The sequence below is a fragment of the Diceros bicornis genome, chromosome 10 (assembly GCF_020826845.1).
Source record: "Diceros bicornis minor isolate mBicDic1 chromosome 10, mDicBic1.mat.cur, whole genome shotgun sequence".
NCBI lineage: Eukaryota > Metazoa > Chordata > Mammalia > Perissodactyla > Rhinocerotidae > Diceros > Diceros bicornis.
Window position 1 is genome coordinate 14903773 of NC_080749.1, and position 19446 is coordinate 14923218.

The window sequence follows — 19446 nt, forward strand, 5'->3', positions numbered from 1 at the left end:
AATATGCAGCCTACAAGAGACTTGCTTTAGCTTTAAGGATACATGTAGGCTGAGAGTGAAGAGATGAAAAAATAATATTTCATGCAAATGATAACCAAAAGAAAGCAAGAGTAGCTACACTTATACCAGAAAAAAAAGATTTTAAGCTAAAAATGGTCAATGGTCAAAAGAGACAAAGATGGTCATTATATAATGATAAAGGGGTCAATTTATGAAGAAAGTATAACAATTATAAATATTTAGGCACCCAACATCAGATGCCCTAAATATTTAAAACAAGCACTTACATAACTAGAAGGAGAAATACACAGCAATACAATAATAGTTGGGAACTTAAATGCCTCACTCTCAACAATGGATAGATCCTCCAGAGAGTAAATCAATAAGGAAACAGTGAATTTAAACAACACTATAGGCCAAATAGAACTATCAGACATTCTAACCACCAGGTGCAGAATAGATATTCTTCTCAAGTGCACACAGAACACTCTCCAGGATGGATCATATGTTAGGCCACAAAACAAGTCTTAACAAATTGAAGCATACTGAAGTTATATAAAGAATCTTTACCACAATAGTATGAAACTAGAAATCAATCACAGGAGGAAAGCTGGAAAATTCACAAATACACGGAAATTAAACAACATACTCTTAAAAAACCAATAGATCAAAGAAGAATTCTAATGGGAAATTAAAAAATATCTTCAGACAAATGAAAATGGAAACACAACATAAAAATCTGATGGCATACACCAAAAGCATATTTAAGAGGAAAGTTTATAGCTATAAACGCATACATTAAGAAAAAAGAAAGATCTCAAATAACCTAGCATTACACCACAAGGAACTAGAAAAAGAAGAAGAAACTAAGCCCAAAGTTAGTAGAAAGAAGGAAATAATAAAGATTAGAGCAGAAATAAATGAGAGACTAGAAAAACAATAGTAAAGATCAACAAAACTAGAAGTTGGTTCTTTGAAAGATAAACAAAATTGACAAAACTTTAGCTAGACTAACAAAGGAAAAATGAGAGATGTCTCAAAAAAATAAAATAATGAGTGAAAGAGGATACATTACAGAAATACCACAGAAATACAAAGGATCATAAGAGACTACTATGAACAACTATACACCAAAAATTGGATAACATAGAAGAAATGGGTAAATTCCTAGAAATATACAACCTATCAAAACTAAATCATGAAGAAATAGAAAATCTGAACAGATCAATAAGGAGTAAGGAGATTTAATTAGTAATCAAAAACCTCCCACAAAGAAAATCCCAGAACCAGATGGTTTCACTGGCGAATTCTACCAAACATTTAAAGAATTAATGCCAATCCTTTTCAAATTCTTCCAAAAAATTAAAGAGGAGGGAACACTCTCAAACTCATTTTATGAAGCTAGCATTACCCTGATACCAAAGCCAGATGAGGACACTACAAGAAAAGAATACTACAGGCCAATATAACTGATGATAGATCCAAAAATTCTCAACAAAATACTAGCAAACTGAATTTAATAATACATTAAAAGGATCATGCACCATGATCAAATGAGATGATTCAACATATGCAAATCAATAAATTTGATACATTACATTAATAGGATGAAAGATAAAACAATATGATCACCTTAATAGATGCAAAAAAATGCACTTGACAAAACTGAACATCCTTTTCTGATACAAACTATTACAAATTAGGTATAGAAAGAATGTACCCCAACCTAATAAGGGCCATATATGACAACACCACAGTTAACATCATTTAAATGGTGAAACACTAAAAGCTTTTTCTCTAAAATCAGCATCAAGACAAGGGTGCCTACTCCCTTCCTATTTGACATAGTACTGGATGCTCTAGCTAGAGCAATTAGGCAAGAAAAAGAAATAAAAAGCATCCAAATTGGAAAGGCAGAAGTAAAATTGCCTCTGTGTGCCAATGATGTGATATTATATACAGAAAATCCTAAAGACTCCACCAAAAAACGTTAGAACTAATAAATGAATTCAGTAAGGTTGCAAGATACAAAATCAGTATACGATAGGCAGTTGCATTTCTATATTCTAACAAGAAACTATCCAAAAAAGAAATAAAACAATCCTATTTACAAAAAGATTAAAAACAACAAAATACTTGGAAATAACATAGAAGGTAAAAGATTGCACTGAAAACTATAAAACATTGATAAAAGAAATTGAAGACATAATAAATGGAAACATATTTCATGTTCATGGATCTGAACAATTAATATTGTAAAAATATCTATACTATCCAAAGCTGTCTATAGATTCAGTGCAGTATCTACCAAGATTTCAATGGCATTTTTTACAGGAATAGAAAAAATCCTAAAATTCATATGGAACCACAAAAGACTCTGAATAGCCAAAGCAATCCTGAGAAAGAAGAACAAAGTAGAAGACATCATACTCTCTGACTTTAAACTATATTACAATGCTATAGGAATCAAAACAGTATGGTACTGGCATAAAAATAGACACATAGACCAATGGAACAGAATCAAGAGCACAGAAATAAACCCATGCATAATGTTTGCAAGGGAACCGAGAATACTCAATGGGGAAAGGATAGTCTCTTCAATAAATGGTGCTAGGAAAACTGTATATTCACATGCAAAAGAATGAAACTGGAGCTCTATTTTACACAACTCACAAAAACTAACTCAAAATGGATTAAAGACATAAATGTAAGACCAGAAAACATGAACCCCTAGAAGAACAGATAGAGAAAAGCCTCCTTGACATAGGTTTTAGCAAAAATTTTTTGGATATGATACCAAAAGCACAGGCAACAAAAGCAAAAATAAAGAAGTGGGACTGCATCAAATTAAAAAAGGCTCTACACACAGCAAAAGAAATGATCAAGAAAATGAAAAGGTAACTTATGGAATGGGAGAAAATATTTGATCATATATCTGATAATGAATTAATATTCAAAATATACAAGGAACACATATAACTCGATACAAAAAAAGTTTGATTAAAAAGTTGGCAAAGGACCTGGATAGATGTTTTTCCAAAGAAGAGATACAAATGGCCAATAGGTACATGAAAATACTCTCAACATCACTAATCATCAGGGGAATACAAATCAAAATCACAATGAGATATCACCTCACACCTGTTAGAATGGCTAGTATCAAAAAGACAAGAGATATCCCTTTTGCCCTCCCCCCTCCCCACTTCCCCTCTGGTAACCACCAATCCAATCTCTGTCTCTATGTGTTTGTTTATTGTTGTTATTATCTGCTACTTAATGAAGGAAATCATATGGTATTTGACCTTATCCCTCTGACTTATTTCTTTTTTTTTTTTAATTAATTAATTAATTTATTTTTTCCCCCAAAGCCCCAGTAGATAGTTGTATGTCATAGTTGCACAGCCTTCTAGTTGCTGTATGTGGGACACGGTCTCAGCATGGCCGGAGAAGCAGTGCGTTGGTGTGAGCCCGGGATCCGAACCCCGGCTGCCAGCAGCGGAGCGCACGCACTTAACCGCTAAGCCATGGGGCCGGCCCCTTCTGACTTATTTCACTTTGTGTAATACCCTCAATGTCCATCCATGTTGTCACAAATGCCTGGATTTCATCGTTTCTTGTGGCTGAGTAGTATTCCATTGTGTATATGTACCACAGCTCCTTTATCCATTAGTCCCTTGATGGGCACTTAGGTTGCTTCCAAGTCTTGGCTATTGTGAATAATGCTGCAATGAACACAGGGGTGCATGTATCTTTATGCATTGGTGTTTTCAAGTTCTTTGGATAAATACCCAGCAGTGAAATAGCTGGATCATATGGTAGTTCTAGCCTTGATTTTTTGAGGAATCTCCATACTGTTTTCCATAGTGGCTGCACCAGTTTGCACTCCCACCAGCAGTGTATGAGAGTTCCCTTCTCTCCACATCCTCTCCAACACATGTTGTTTCCTGTCTTGTTAATTATAGCCATTCTGACGGGTGTGAGGTGATATCTCATTGTAGTTTTGATTTGCATTTCCCTGATAGTTAATGATTTTGAACATCTTTTCATGTGTCTGTTGGCCATCTGTATATCTTCTTTGGAGAAATGTCTGTTCAGGTCTTTTGCCCATTTTTTAATTGGACTGGTAGTTTTTTTGTTGTTGAGATGTGTGAGTTCTTTATATATTGATGGTGATGGGTTGTAATTAGTATTTGGGTAGTGAACATGATGTAATCTATGCAGAAATAGAAGTATAATGATGTACACCTGAAATTTATACAATGTTATAAACCGTTACTGCAATAAACAAAAAATTAAAAAAATAAAAATAAAAAAATAAAGTTAAAAAAAAAAAGACAAGAGATAACAAGTGTTGGCACGGATGTGGAGGAAAGGAAGTCTTGTACACTCTTGGTAGGAATGTAAATTGGTACAGCCACTGTGGAAAACAGTATGGAGGTTCTTCAAAAAATTAAAAATAGAACTGCTGTATAATCTAACAAGCCCACTTTTGAGTATATATTTGAAGGAAATGAAATCACTATTTCAAAGATATATCTGAACCCATCTTCATTGCAGCATTATTTACAACAGCCAAGACATGGATATAACCTAAGAGTCCATCGATGGATTAAAAAATGTGGTATAAAGGGGCTGGCCCCATGGCATAGTGGTTGAGTTTGGGGTCCTCCACTTCGGTGGCCTGGGTTCACAGGTTTGGACCTTGGGTGTAGACCTACACCACTCATCAGCCGTGCTGTGGTGGCGACCCACATACAAAATAGAGGAAGATTGACACAGGTGTTAGCTCAGGGCGAATCATCCTTAAGCAAAAAATGAGGAAGATTGGCAACGGATGTTAGCTTGGGGTGAATCTTCCTCAGCAAAAAAAAAAAAAGAAAAGAAAAAAGTGGTATATGTATACAGTGAAATGTTATTTAGCATAAAAAGAAGGAAATTCTGCCCTTTGCAACAACGTGGATGGATCTTGAGGGCATTATGCTAAGTAAAATAAGTCAGACAGAGAAAGACAAATACTGCATGATCTCGCTTATATGTGGAATCTAAAAAACTGAACTCATAGAAACACAGAGCAAATTGGTGGTTGTCAGGCGTTGGAGGGGTGAGGGAATTAGGTGAAGGTGGTCAGAGTACAAACTTGCAATTATAAGATGAATAAGTTCTGGGGATGTAGTGTACAGCCCGGTGACTATAGTTAACGATACTCTATTGTATACTTGAAAGTTGCTAAGAGAGTAGATGTTAAATGTTCTCACCACAACAAAAATAGGTAACTGTGAAACGACGGATGTATTAACTAACCTTACTGTGGTATCATTACACAATGTATATGTATATGAAATCATCACGTTGTATGTCTTAAACATACACAATGTTATGTGTCAATTATATGTCAATAAAGCTGGAGCAAGAAAAAAGGAGCAGATGAGAACTTGTCCTTTGCCCTGGACATCGCCCCATGCTGTGTGCAAGGGTTGAAGGTGACATGCTTTCTAACTCCTGAGAAGTTAAGGGCTGCTTACATCAGGCGAAGGCTGGCAGAGAATTCACAGCTTGATAATTAAAACAGTAGCAATGATTGGTGGGCAACTATCTGAGTTTAAGAATGGCTCAAGAACTTTGTTAGTAGGACAGTGTTTGGAAAGTGACCAGGTGACTTCCCTATCTAGCCAGTCTCCTCTGTGCCAAGCAAAAGTCTCCCAGATGCCATGTGGAGATTGCATAGCATAGACCTCTGAGCCCCGGTATTTGTGATATTTCAGTTTGACTATCCTAGGGTTAAAATGGTTCTTTTTTTTTTTTTTTTTTTAAATTGCATTTCTTTTTTTTTTTTATAATTTTTATTTTTTTTCCCCCCAAAGCCCCAGCAGATAGTTGTATGTCATAGCTGCACATCCTTCTAGTTGCTGTATGTGGGACGCGGCCTCAGCATGGCCGGAGAAGCGGTGCTTCGGTGCGCGCCCGGGATCCAAACCCGGGCCGCCAGCAGCGGAGCGCACGCACTTAACCGCTAAGCCACCGGGCCGGCCCAAAGTGGTTCTTTTCTGATGATAACATAGCAGTTAACCCTTGTTTCTTAGGCTGGACACCAATAATTGGGCCTAAGTAATTTGAAATTATCTGCCTGTGCATTTATGGACAATTACAAGCTATTGTTCAATATTCAGTCTACAAACAAATGTGAAAAGAACCCCCTCTTAGGGTTCTTTCACAATGGAAACACTGAACTTAATATTAGACTTGAGAAAGAATTGGTTCAGTTTCAGAAGTTCCAAAAACTTGTAATATAAGTGACTCACTGATTTATTCAATAGATCCGTTGTGGGCAGGGCACACTGCAGTCTGAAGTCTGGGTTTCTTTGGCCCCATTGTGAAGAAATACCAGCTGGATCCAATGGATTCTATTCTTTTATTTACATACTTCTTCCACTCAAATGGTTCATAGGAGATTTTAAAATCCCTGTAAATGGGCGTTCAGGGCACAATTCCAAACCTCTCATTACATTAGTGCTTGGCAGATGACCAAAGATTTCAAGAAAAATTCAGGATCTTAAAAAAAGCCCGACAAAACAACAACAACCATGAATCTGTAAGGGACAATCCAATAGAGTGCAGAAAAAAATAATAAATATTTTCTAGTGGGTTGAGACGTGGTGACATAATTTCATGGGGGATGGGGAGAGATTTTGCTGTTAACTAGCTATGTGATTAGGAAATCTCCTAATGTCTGGGGACTTCCGTTTCCTTATCAGAAGAGATAATCTCCTGTCACGAAAGGCCCCTGACCTTACATTTGCTGCCCACTGTACCTGTCTCCTGTCTTCTGCCTCGCATACAGATGAACCTGGCCTCTCTTCTTGTTCTCCAGATCCCATCCATTCTCCTCCACCCAAGGGCATGGCTCCAGAGATCATCCCCTCTCTCTTCCATTCAATTCTTTTCTTCTTCTGGATCATTCTCATGAGCCTAAAACCTGCTAAATATCTCCCATCTTAAATAACACTCTCTTATTTTCAATGTCTTCCAGCTGCCACTCAATTTTGCTGTATAGCACAACTTCTCGAAATGTAGTTAATACTTCGTCAGCTCCTCCTTTTTCATGAAATAACTCACAGCAGGCTTTTGTCCCTGATACTGCAGTGAACTGCTCTTGTCAAGGTCACTGATACTCAAACTTTCTCAAATTCTATGTTCTATTTTCTTTCCTTGCCTTCTTTAACCAGTTTTGCAGAAGCACTTGAAATAGTTATTCACAACTTCTTTCTCAAAGCATTTTCTTTTTGTGGTTTCTAGGACACCCTGTTTCCTAGATCCCTGCCTATCCCATTAGTCTCCCTCCTTGCTCCCCCGTGCTGGACCCTCATCTCCTTCTTGACCTTTAAAGGTGAGAGATTCCTAGGGCTTAGTCTACCATCTTCTTTTCTGATTCCCTGGGTGAATGCATCCTGTTAAAGACCATATACTGAAGAGTCTCCCAAACCGTGGAGTCATTACTGACTTATCCCTTTCTAATTTACCCCCACATCCAAATCCATCAGCAAATCCTGATGGCTTCTACTCATTGACATAGGTCTAGAACTTGCCCACTTCTTATTCCCATTACCTTGACCACTTGACTCACTTCACCTTCATCCCTCACCTGGACTGCTACAAAGACCTCCTAACTGGTCTATCTATTTCCACTCTTCATCTTCCTATGGTCTGTTCTCCTCATGGCTGCCCAAGTGATCTTATAAAAGGTAAATCTGATCATGTGACTTTTTTTGCCTAAAACCCTCTGGTAACTTCTACTAGTAATGCTTAGAAAGAAATCCAATGCCTTACTATGTTCTGTCAAGCTCTATATCACCTGCCCTCTGGCTGCATCCCTGATTTCATCTCCTATGTTGCTTAAACCTGCCAAGTATTTTGCAGTGGATGTTTGCTTCCTCTGGAGCACACTTCCCACATACATATGTGTGGCTCACTCTCTAATTTCATTCAGGTCTGTGCTCCAGTGTCACCTAATCGGAAAGGCCTTCTGTGGTCCCTTTATGTGATACCACCCTTATTCCTCTCTATCTACGTATCCTGCTTTATTTTTCTTCCCACGCATCCTATATTTGTTTATTTTCTATCTCCCTCAGTAAGATATAAGCTCCTTCAGATCAGGAACTTTGTCTCCCTTATTCATCCCTATTTTCTCAGCACTGAGAACTTTGCCTGGCACACAGGAGATGCTCAATAAATCTTGACTGAATGAATTAATGATAGAACTAATGAATGAGAGGATTCAATAGACCTGGCCAGTAGAGAAAGAGGTAACATTTATTGTATCCTTTTGGATCATAATTTCTGGAACTGGGTAACTAGGTAGATATAGGGTGACTCAGAGTCAGCCTTTCAAATTGGTCCTGATTCACAGATAGTAATTATAAAAGCTAACAATTATCTAGTGCTTAATATTTGCTGAATGTTCAAACATTTATATATATTGATTAATTTTCACAACAACTCTATGAGGATAGTTCTGTTATTACTTCCATTTTACAGATGAAGAAACTGAAGCATAGAGAGGTTATGTGATTGCTCAAGGTCACTCAGCTTCTAGGGTAGAAATTTGAACCCATGTCACCTGACTTCAGAGGCCATGATCTTAACCGCTGTGCTGTGTTGCATTCTTGGACTAAAATAAAGTGGCCTACACAAGGAAGAATCTTCATGGGTTCTGGCAGTACTGACATAGGGGCTTAGTGGTGGCTTCAAACCTCTTTTTCTAGCCCACTATGGAATCTTAACCAGATCCTTTTTTATAGAATCAAGGCCATCTTGGCTGAAGCAGTTGTGGGGGCTGAGCCTTCCCTTTGAACCTCCTGATGGTCCTTGACACATCTTTTTGGAATAAAAAGACCGTGGAAGGTCGAGGTGCCATGAAGGTTTAGAGTCAGATGGACATAATGATGGACCTACCTCTCTCAGGCTCTGTGACTTGGGATCTTCCTTCTGAATATCAGTTTCCTTTTCTATAAAATAGGCTTAACTACTATGCCCAGCTGTCATGAGGTGGTGTTTATTTATGAAATTCACAGTACCTGCTGCATAGTAGGTACTCAAATAATCATAGATTTATTATTGTTTACAATAACAATCCTTGACAAAATTCTCAATATGCATGAAAAATTGTTAAGGTGTTATTTTCTTTTTGCTTTGTGCCTGCTCCTCTGGTAGGGCCCTATTACTCTTAGTTTTCCTTCTGGTGGTCTGGGGTTCCCCACTCTACCTGATCCAGGTGGGCCCTTCCTGGATGGAAATTCCTGCTACTGATCTTCTTGTGCCTTTTGCTTTCCCAGCCACAATCCCTTCACTGCCTGGCCTTGCCCTTGCTAAGTAGATTCAACAATTTAAGGGGTAGTACAGTCACATGTATACATGCAGTGGATGTGGAATGTGCTCCTCAGCTCCCCCTTCAGGAGTAAGGATTTATTCCTCAAACTGCTGGGGGGATTGCTACCGAATAGCACTCAGCCATCTTTGGGAAATGCCTTGGCTAAAGGGAGCCACCTGGCCCAAGGTCATGCCCCATTTCCTGGGCATTTACTGACTGGTCAACGTCGACATATAAAGCCTTAACTCCCATGTCTCAATGAGGGACAACTTTGAAGAGCCATTTCAGCTTCCAAGCTCCCATGGGATCATCTGAGGCCCTTTTTCACCTGCATCCTAGCCCAACTTCTCTCTCTGGCCTATTCTGCTTCCTTCATTGTCTTCCACCAGAGTGGAACCTGAGAGCACTGCCTAGTGAACTAACTGAATGCAAACCTCCATTTCAGTATCTACTTCCCAGGGAATCCAACATGCATTTTAATCAGGACCTTCAATGTCTTAACCAAAAGATAGAATTTCAGGAGCTTATTACATGTTAATTGGAGAGAGAGTTTTTCCCAGGGACCCATAGGCCTGTCCAATGGTACCACATACAGCAACTCTGCCGTGCTCGACCCTGTGTAATGTTTCCTGCTCAGCTAGTTTGTAATGTTGACCCTGGGTTCTTGTCTCTAAGACTCCCACCCAACACATTTTAACCCACTTCTTGTTTTTCATCAACGGGCATTTGCTAAGGCATAACACATCAAGCTCTAAGTGTGTGTGTGTGTGTGTGTGTGTGTGTGTGTGTGTGTCTGTCTGTCTGTCTAAGTAAGGCTTGAGTAAGATTCATTCTTACTCTACTCCCAAGTGTCCTCTATGCGGCCTCTGAAGTCACATCAGATGCTTATATCTGCTAGACAACATTTCTCAGTCCTCCAGGCCACTGCTCTTGTCATTCTATCCACCTGGAATGCTGCCTCCAGCTATTGGCTATTGAAGGCTTCTTACACACATTTCAAGTTCATACTTCCTTCCTGAAATTTTCCATGAGAAGCTCAACCTAAATGTCCCCTGAACTTTGTAACTGTTATCCTATCATCGTATGGCTTTCCCTTTATGATATGTTGTATCATAATCATTTGCACATATGTCTTACTTTCCCAACTAAAATATCTATTTAGCACCTGGCACAGAAGGGGATAAATATTTATTATATAATGAATATATGGCCTTGAACAGTGGAATTATCACAGAACTTGCTTTCACTTATTGGGCGTATGTTAGATCAGACCCCATAATTCATCTCAAATTGTCACAATAAGGATGGTATCATTTTATCTTCTTTACAAGATGGGAAAACTGAGGCTGAGAAGCTAAGTGATTTTCTAAAATCATTCAAGTGGCAAGTGGTGAGAGGCTGAGTGGACTTAATCCCAGGTCTGTGTGACTCCCAAGTCTACCGCAGGCCCCTTAGTCTAACCGGGAGAGAAAGTACCTGAGGAACACAGAAAGCCTTACTCTGCAGCCCACTGTTGCATTGCCCACAATATTGTGTCGATGGTGCCCAACTGCTTGGACCGCCAGGGGCAGAGCTGTGCTCGTAATCAAAGGGGCACCCAACAGGACTTGAGAGTTGAGTGTGGATTGGATGAAGATGGTAGACTTACACAGCAGGAGAGCAGGCAGTGCAGGGCTGAAGAAAACCATGTGGGGACATAGTTTGGTTTGGGCTTGGGGGGAAATTTCTCCCAAGTGGCAAAGTCCAGGAAAGAAAAGACGAATGTACTTTGATTCTTTCACACCCCTTCAAACTGTGAACATTTTAGTTAAGGACAGTGAGAGATGCACACGAGGGAGAGGCTCTGAGAGGCACCTTGCAGGAAGGTGACAGGGACACACACTGGATTCTCAGTGCAGAGGGGGGCATCTGACAAAGTGGACCCCAGCAGGCCTTTCCTCTTCCCCTCCCACTGCTTTAAAGCAGGAACCTCTGTCTCAACATCTCAACTCTTGTCTGGAATGCTGTGTGGAGGGCTCTCTTTGTTTAGATCAGTGTATTTCAGTGTGTGAGTCTCTAACCAGTAGCAATGGACTCACCTGGGAATTTGTCAGGAATGCGGCTTCTTGGGCCCCACCTCAGATCTGCTGACTCAGAAACTAGGGGTAGAGCTCATCTTCTGTGCCTTAACAAGCCCTCTGGGGGATTCTAGGGCTCAAATTTGGGAACTCCAACCTTACGCCATTCTCCTGAGACTGTAATTCTCACCTTCCTGTTCTCTAAGTTATTATCTTTTCTCTCATACCTTTCCCCCACATACTAAAATTTTGTCTATTCCTCAAAGCCTGATTTAAGTCCTTCCACCTTTATGTAGCTGTCTCTGTCCCCCAGCCCACAAGGATTACCTCTACTGATGGCCTTGCATTCCTGGATGTTTTTTCTTTATTGTGAGAATGTCCTCTGTCTCTGGGCTATACTGGAAGCTTCTTGCTGTTTGTTACACACTTATTTGTAGTCCTTACAGTTCCTTGTACATAAGAAGTGCACAATAAATGCCTTGTGGTGACTGACGGAACATTGAGCCTAAATATTTTATTTCTGACTATCCATCATTTTACGTGCCTATGTGTAACATAAAAGTGGAAGAATTCTTCTAGTAAGAAAGGGGAAATCTGTTTTTATTTTGTTTTATTGCTTCTTGCTCCGGAAAGGATTTAAGGAGGCTTAAAATGCAGCAAAATAACATATATTAGACATAAAAAAGAAAAAAAAGGCAAAGCAAGATTAGGGACATAAAATGGATCCAGGAGTGAGACCAATAGAAAAAACCTACTACATGGTACAGTACACTCACTACCGAGCAACCAAAAACTCAGCTCTTAGCTTTCTTATCAGGAATTTGGAAAACAATGACTTTTAAACCTCAAACAGAAGTCGGAATAGAAGTCATCACATAAACTCCGATGTTATCTTCTATTTCCTTTCCCTGCCATTGGGTTGGCCAAACAGCTGCAGGATGTCAAGAAGCCATCCTGGATCTCTTTGAAAGAAGATTCTGGAACATGATGGTCCTCATCACTGCAGATGGCAAGGTGGTCATTATTGTGAATAAAGACAGCAGAATATTCCACTTTCTCTACCTCTGAGGGGCTGGAAAACCCAAGGGAAGTAACTGGATGGAGGAAGAGGTTCCTGGCCTCTGTGGAACTGCCACAGAGCAAAGAGACATGGCCTCTGTCTGGTACGTTGTCTCCATTGTCAGCAAAAGCATTTATTAAAGTAATTGGGTACCTGTATGTTTTAGAGCTATTTTTGGATTACAGTAATAGAAACCCATTTGAACTAGCTGTGACACAAAATGGGAATTTATTGTAAGGATAATGGAAGGTATCAGGGAATGTCAAAGGCCTCAGGAATGACCAGAATCAGAAAATGGAGAGCTGTGGGGAGTCCTTTTATTTGACCCCTGTCATCTTTGCTTCTCTCACTGCATGGCTGTTTCTTCTTTCCTAGTAGACTGGCTTTCTCAGCTCCTTAGTTCACGAGGAGGGTGGAAAGTGACCACCCTAGCAATCATATTACAAATTCTAGTCACCCAAAGGAATTGCAAATTGCTCTTTATCCCAATTCCAGTTTCCTCTGGAAGAGACTCTGGATCAAGTGTCCGTTTGGGTCCAATAGATGGAAATAGATAGAAACGCTCTGCCCAGTAATATGTATAGAGAACTGAGACCCTAACTTCTGGAGAGATTCTAGGTCCTAAATTTAATTCGTAACAACATCTCCTGTTTATACTTGACGTGTGCAATTATTTTCCCACACATCACCTCCTATGATTCTTACCATACTCTGTATGGTAAGGAGACTGGAGTTCCATCTCCATTTTATATATGGAAAGTGAAAGCCTAGAAAACTGAAGTGACTTTTTCTCAGTCACACAACTGGTTACCAGCAGGGATGGACCCAGAATCAAAAACCATTTTGGACCTGTCTCTACCATCACTGGTTTGTCAATTGGTCAAATCTCACCCATTCTTACTTTCTTCGTCTATAAAATGGATTAGCTATTCCATCTGAAGCCAGCATGCAGAGTGATTGCAAGAATCAAATGAGTGGTTCTTGAATCTGATTGATCATTGGAATTATATAGGGATCTTCAAAAAAATACAGATCCCAGGACTCCAGCCCTGCATATTCTGATTCAGCAGCTCCGTAGTAGGACCCAAGTATGTGTCCTTGTAAAAGTCCCCAGGAAGTTGTGATGATCAGCTTGGATTTGTTAATCCTTCAATAGCTTGAGAACATGGTCCGTAATTCACACAGCTTGGTGTGAAATACCTTATGACCAAAGGGCAGTCAGAACAATCTCCTCTGCATTATGTACTATACTAGGTGCAAATTGCTTTCTCCTCCAAGATTATTTAGGGGGAATATCTAAGGAACAGCAGGGCAGAATGGGCACCCATTCTAGGAGAAGGCCATGCATTTGAATGTGTGTGTGAGTATGCATGTGCATGTGTCTGTGTGTGAGTGTGTGTGCGTGAGTGCATACATGTATGCGTGAGTGTGTGAATGTGAATGTATGTGTGTGGGTGAGTGCATGCATGTGTGTGTGAGTATATGCATGTGTGTCAGTGTGTATGTGTATATAAGAGTGTGTGAATGTGTATGTGTGTGTTAGTGTGCGTATGTGTATGTGTGAGTGTGTGTATGGGGGCGTGGGCAACAGCAATGTGTGGAAGGTGCAGATTGCAGGCCATTCTTCTGCCCTAGGTTGAAGAGATTTGAATATTTCCTGAGTTCAAGGAGACAATGTATCTTAAAATTTCTGGTGCCCCTACTGCAAGCATCTTACACACACTACATGTAATTTCTCAAACAAGCATGTGGTGTCTATATTTTTATCTCCATCGTGTAGAACAGGAAGCTGAAACAGTTTTCTTTTGTCTGAAGTCAGACAGGTGGAGGTGATAGAGCTGGGATTCAAATTTAGTTCATGGTTTCTGATTTGGAGAACTTTTCAAGTGACAAAGCTTAAGAAAGATACCTGAGTAATGAGAGAATGTTGACAGGAAAACCTTGACATCACCACTAGGATCCCTAAGCAAACTGCTGAGGATCACCTCTTTCTGCTATCACATTATTTACCTTTGCCTTGGTCTGATGTTGGCTATCTTGAGTTCTAAATAATAATGGAGTATTGTCAAATCAGGTTGACATTTTAGCCTAAGTGATGTTAATAGTAGTAGCAGTAGTAACTAGTAATGGTAACTAGTGACTAGTAGTGCTAGTAAGGTGTTTACCATTTATTGCTTGCCCTTTATGGATCAGGCACTATACTGGAAGATTATCACTATTACTGACAACAGCTCTACAAGATAAGTATCACTGTTTCATCTGTAAAATGGGATAGTGATAGAGGCTCAGGAAAGCTAAGCAAGTAGCCTAAGATCACCGTGTTCACAGGTTCCAGAGTGGGGATTCCTTAGACTTCAGGTCTGCTTGGCTCTTGGTGTCATGCGGAGCTGCCTCTGTATTCCACATCTTCCACTGCTCCCTGGATGACGGGCCCTAGCTTAACGTATTTCCCTCTGCTTTCCTCCACCTCAGCAAGACTCTTCCTTTCTTCCTTGGCTGGCAATTTTGGTCCTTAATTCAGAAAGTAAAGGAGACATCAGCTGTACTTGTGTGGGCCCTTTTACAAGCAGAGAGTTTCAAAATTTAATAAGTGTCTTTTGGAGTTAGTCAAGGAAGTAATTAACACCGGGGCACAGAGGGCAACCTCAGCCTCCAACGTCTGGCATGAGGGAAGTCGACTGTTCATCATTAGCACATGATTAAGTAGTTTATCATCTGAAGGCAGTGCTCGGGGAGTGAATGCACTTATTTGTATTTATTTGAGGGCTGATTTTGTTCTATTTTTCTCACAAGGCCTGGAGAGGCTGGGTGAGGGGCTGCCGACAAGGGCAGGCACCGGAGGGAGGTCTCAGGTCTGTACAGGAACAGGTTGAGGAGCAACAAGGATTGGGAGGACAGTAAATATCACTTATTGAGAACAATGACATGGGGAGGTAGTTTTATCTTCATTTTGGTCCAAGTGAGATCTAAAGATCAGAAAGATGAAATTATTTGCCTAAGGTTATATAAGTAGCAAGAAAGGGATAGCACTTTGTTTCAGTCTGACCCCAAATTCAAGCTGTTACATCTTAAAGCTATTATTGGCAGGACACTGAGGCAAAGATCAAGACCTAGGAACAACCAGAATGCTGTTGAGATGTGACCAGAAGATAAGGGGTCAAAAAAGTTGGTCAAAAAGTTGACCAAAGCAAAAAAGTAGGTGTGGGAGATTGTATTTTCTAAAGATGGCCACACTATATCTATTCCATACCACTTGCTCTTCCCACAATGGTGTAACATTGAACTTGACCATCAAGAAGTAGGGTCTATTTCCTTCCCCTTGAGCCCTGGCTGGCTCATTCTCAGAACATGCATAATGGGAGCCCTGAGCCAACAGGTAAGAATTCTGACCACCCTGAAGCCGCCTTGCTGGAGAGATCTCATAGAGAGAGCATGTAGAGACAGACATTCTTGAAGAGCTCCAGCTGTGCCAGCACCCAGCTATTTGAATCTCCCCAGCCCAGACACCAGGCATATAAGTGAGCTTTCAGAAGATGATTCTAGCTCCTGCCTTGAAACTTCCCCATCCGTTACAGAGTAGAATGGGACAAATTGTCCCTACTGAGTCCTGCCTAATTTTCATATTTGGGAGCAAAGTAAATGCTGTCATTGTTTAAGCCATTAGATTTTGGGGTAATTTATTATATAGTCATAATAATTGCTTAAATAATTGGTGCAGCAGATATTTCAGAACCTAAGTCTATGAGATCTGAATATCTATCTGGCTTCCTTTTATGCAGGCTCAGGCACAAAGTGTTAAATGAGCCAAGGAGCCCACACAATCTTTGATATTCTTCTGAGGAGCCTTCAGGAATGGCTATCTTCATATGATCCTCAAAAGTATCTAGTAGTGTGTGGTTTTAAGCCTGCACACATGAAAATATCACTGTCAACACAAGAGCGCATTCCAAGGGCAGGACAGAGGAGGCGAGATGGCTTTAGGCTGGGACACTTTAGGCCAGAACAGTTGAGATTCCAGCTAAGTCCTGAGGATTTTGCTTGGCATGGGATCAACAGGGAATCCCAGTCAAGAAACTTATCTGGGCAAAGGCATGGGGTGCGCAGGCTTACCGTGAGCCTGTGGTCTGAAAGACCAACCTGGCCAGAGTGAAGGGCCCAAATCTGGGGAGAAACCAAGGGCGGGTTTGGAGGATTAATCTACCTGAGAGGATTCCAAAGAAGGACATTGAAAGCTGGGTCTATATAGGAGGGGGAAAGGGCCAAGTCTCCTGAAGAAGGAATATGCATTCTGTTAATCCATTCATTCATTTAACAAACATTCCTGAGGATTATAACATTACCAGGGCCTGCTCTGGAATCATGGGTGCTACCACTCTATTTCTAGACATGAGCACAGCAGGCAAGGAAAGGTCGGAGGCTGTCGTAACTTCTCCACTTAAGCCTGAGAGGGCACTGTTTCCAGTGTCTTCCAGATTCTTGCTCTCAAAATTAACTTTTCCTCCTCTGGCCCATTTAATCTTTTCTTCTCCACTGCCTTTAAACACAGATATCATAACCATAGCTAGTATCTTTTTTCTTTTGCTGGCATTGATCTTGAACAAATGCATTTATTTACTGATTTAATTCACTCTTCAAAATCACTTTCCTTAGCTGCCTTTAGTCCAACACCAACATCGAGCTTTTCCATTACCTACGTATTTCCCATGGCAATGGAGATCTTCCTTGGTGTTCCTTCTCTCTGCTGCGTTCGAGGTTGCCAGCCACCTTCACTGAAGCAGCACCATTCCAAATCATCTTTTTACATTGCTGCCAACTGCAGTCTCTCGTCTTGTGCTTGTCTATCTCTCGTGCTGCTTCTTTCTTTTCTTCCCGAATGCAAGAGTTTTCTGAGGTTATTAACAGACATCTGCTTTCCTTTGTACCTTTTCCATCCCCCAATCCGTCCACACGTACGGTTTCAATTATCACTTCTAAGTGAACAGCTCAATAACCATGACAAAAGCAACTGCCGTGCGTCCCACATCCTGAGTGTGAGTGTGTCCTTGATACTAGGCTAAGTACTTTATACCCACTTAATAAGTCCCTGTGAGGTTGTTGTTATTATCATCATTTAACAAGGAAGCAAACTGAGGCTCACAGAAGTTAAATAACTGTGGCTAATCAGAACCTAGTGTGGCCTGACTTTGAAGTCAGTGCTCCTAATCCTTGGGTTAAAATGACTCTTTCCTCGTTCCCCTGAGCACCCACATGTCAACTGTCACTGGATATTTTCACCTGGATGGCTTTCTGTCATTTCTAGCTTATTTGTTCAAAACCAAGTATTCTATTCTCAGAACTACCTCAGTCCTCAAAACTAGAACTGCCTCTAAACTTCTGAAACTTTTCTGTCAATCAATCTGTTATTTTCCCAAGAAGATGGCTTTACAGGCCATCATGACAAGGACAAACAGGTCAATTTGAGGAACAATGATAACTATGGGGGTGGGCACCACCTGCCCCTTCAGGAATGGTGGCCATCACACGACATGGTGAGTCAGAACACAGGCTGCCTGTACCAGAGGACAATTTTTGCCTGTGCGACTTTAAGAGCGCACATTCAGCTGTTGAAACAGAGTAGAAGATTGCAGTGTGCAATCTGAAAACAGGATTGTGAGCCTCTCTGAGGAACACCCTCAACAAACCCAGGCACTCTCCTCCTTCTGTTCTTACAGTAGACCAGAGAAGCGTAGCCCATCAGTCCTGGACTATTGATTGTGGAATGCTGGAACTGTGTGCAAGCTTAGTTATTGTCTTAGGCTAAGCTCCTTCTTTTACAGATGAAGAAATGGGGGTTCAGAAAGCTGAGGCATCACCTCCTTCTTGATGTCTACCCTGACCACTCTATTAAAAATAGCTAAGAATTTTCCTTCCCACCTATATTTCAGACTCTCTTCACTCTATGCTACTTTTCCTTTTTCCAAGGCTAGTGTGACCACGTACCCCATTTGCCCAGGATAGTTCTGGTTTGTAACTATAATTATTATAATTATAATTATACTGCCTATTTCAGTATGATTATTAATAATGCCTGCTTTCACTCTCAGATATCCCAGTTTGGAGGATGAATTATGTGGTGACCCTATCCATAGCTCCAAACAATTATCCTCTCCACCCTGGAATTTTTGCTTCCATATTGCCTTCCCAACAGGAGACAATCTTTTTTAACACAGGTCAAATTATGTCATTCCTCTTCTCAAAGTGCTCCATCTCTTCTCCCGTAGAGTATAATCCAGACTCCTTACCACCTTCTAACACACCATATAATTTATTTACTTAGTGTCTGTGTTGACTGTCTGACCCTCCTCCTAGAATAGAAGGTCCCTGTGGGCAGGGATCTTTGTTTTCTTGATTGCTGTGTTTCTCATAATTAGTATAGTGAAACCACATAGTCAATAAAACTGACAGGTAGCTTCTGACCTCCTCTCTTCCCTCCCTCCAACTCTACCCAGGCACTGGGGCTGGGTGGGCTGGGAGGTGGAATGAAGTAATTGCAGTTGAAAAAGCCTGGTCCTGCAAAATTCCAAAGTGGGAAGGGCAGGGGAGGGGTGTGTGGCTCCCAGCTCTGCAAAATCCCTTTATTTTCCAACTCTCTGAGAGATGCAGAGGAAGCCAGGGACGTAGGGACAGAGCGAGCAGCATTTTAAGAAAACGGTATTTCTTCTTGCTCAGTTTACTCTTCCATCCCCGGGCTTTCCGCACATGGTCCTCACCCGCCCTTGACCTTGCCCTTGTCCTCCAAGTTCATAATTATACTTAATTCCCCCAGTTCGGTGTCATGTAGCGTCATCAGTTAATTGTAAAAGTAAAAAAAAAACAAAAAAGATACTTTAAAATTATCTTAAGCCCAAAGAAGACTGTAATTTATTAAAGTAGGCTTTTAGTTTTTTTTTTCTTTTTTTCTTTATGGAAAAATGAGCAAGAGTGAC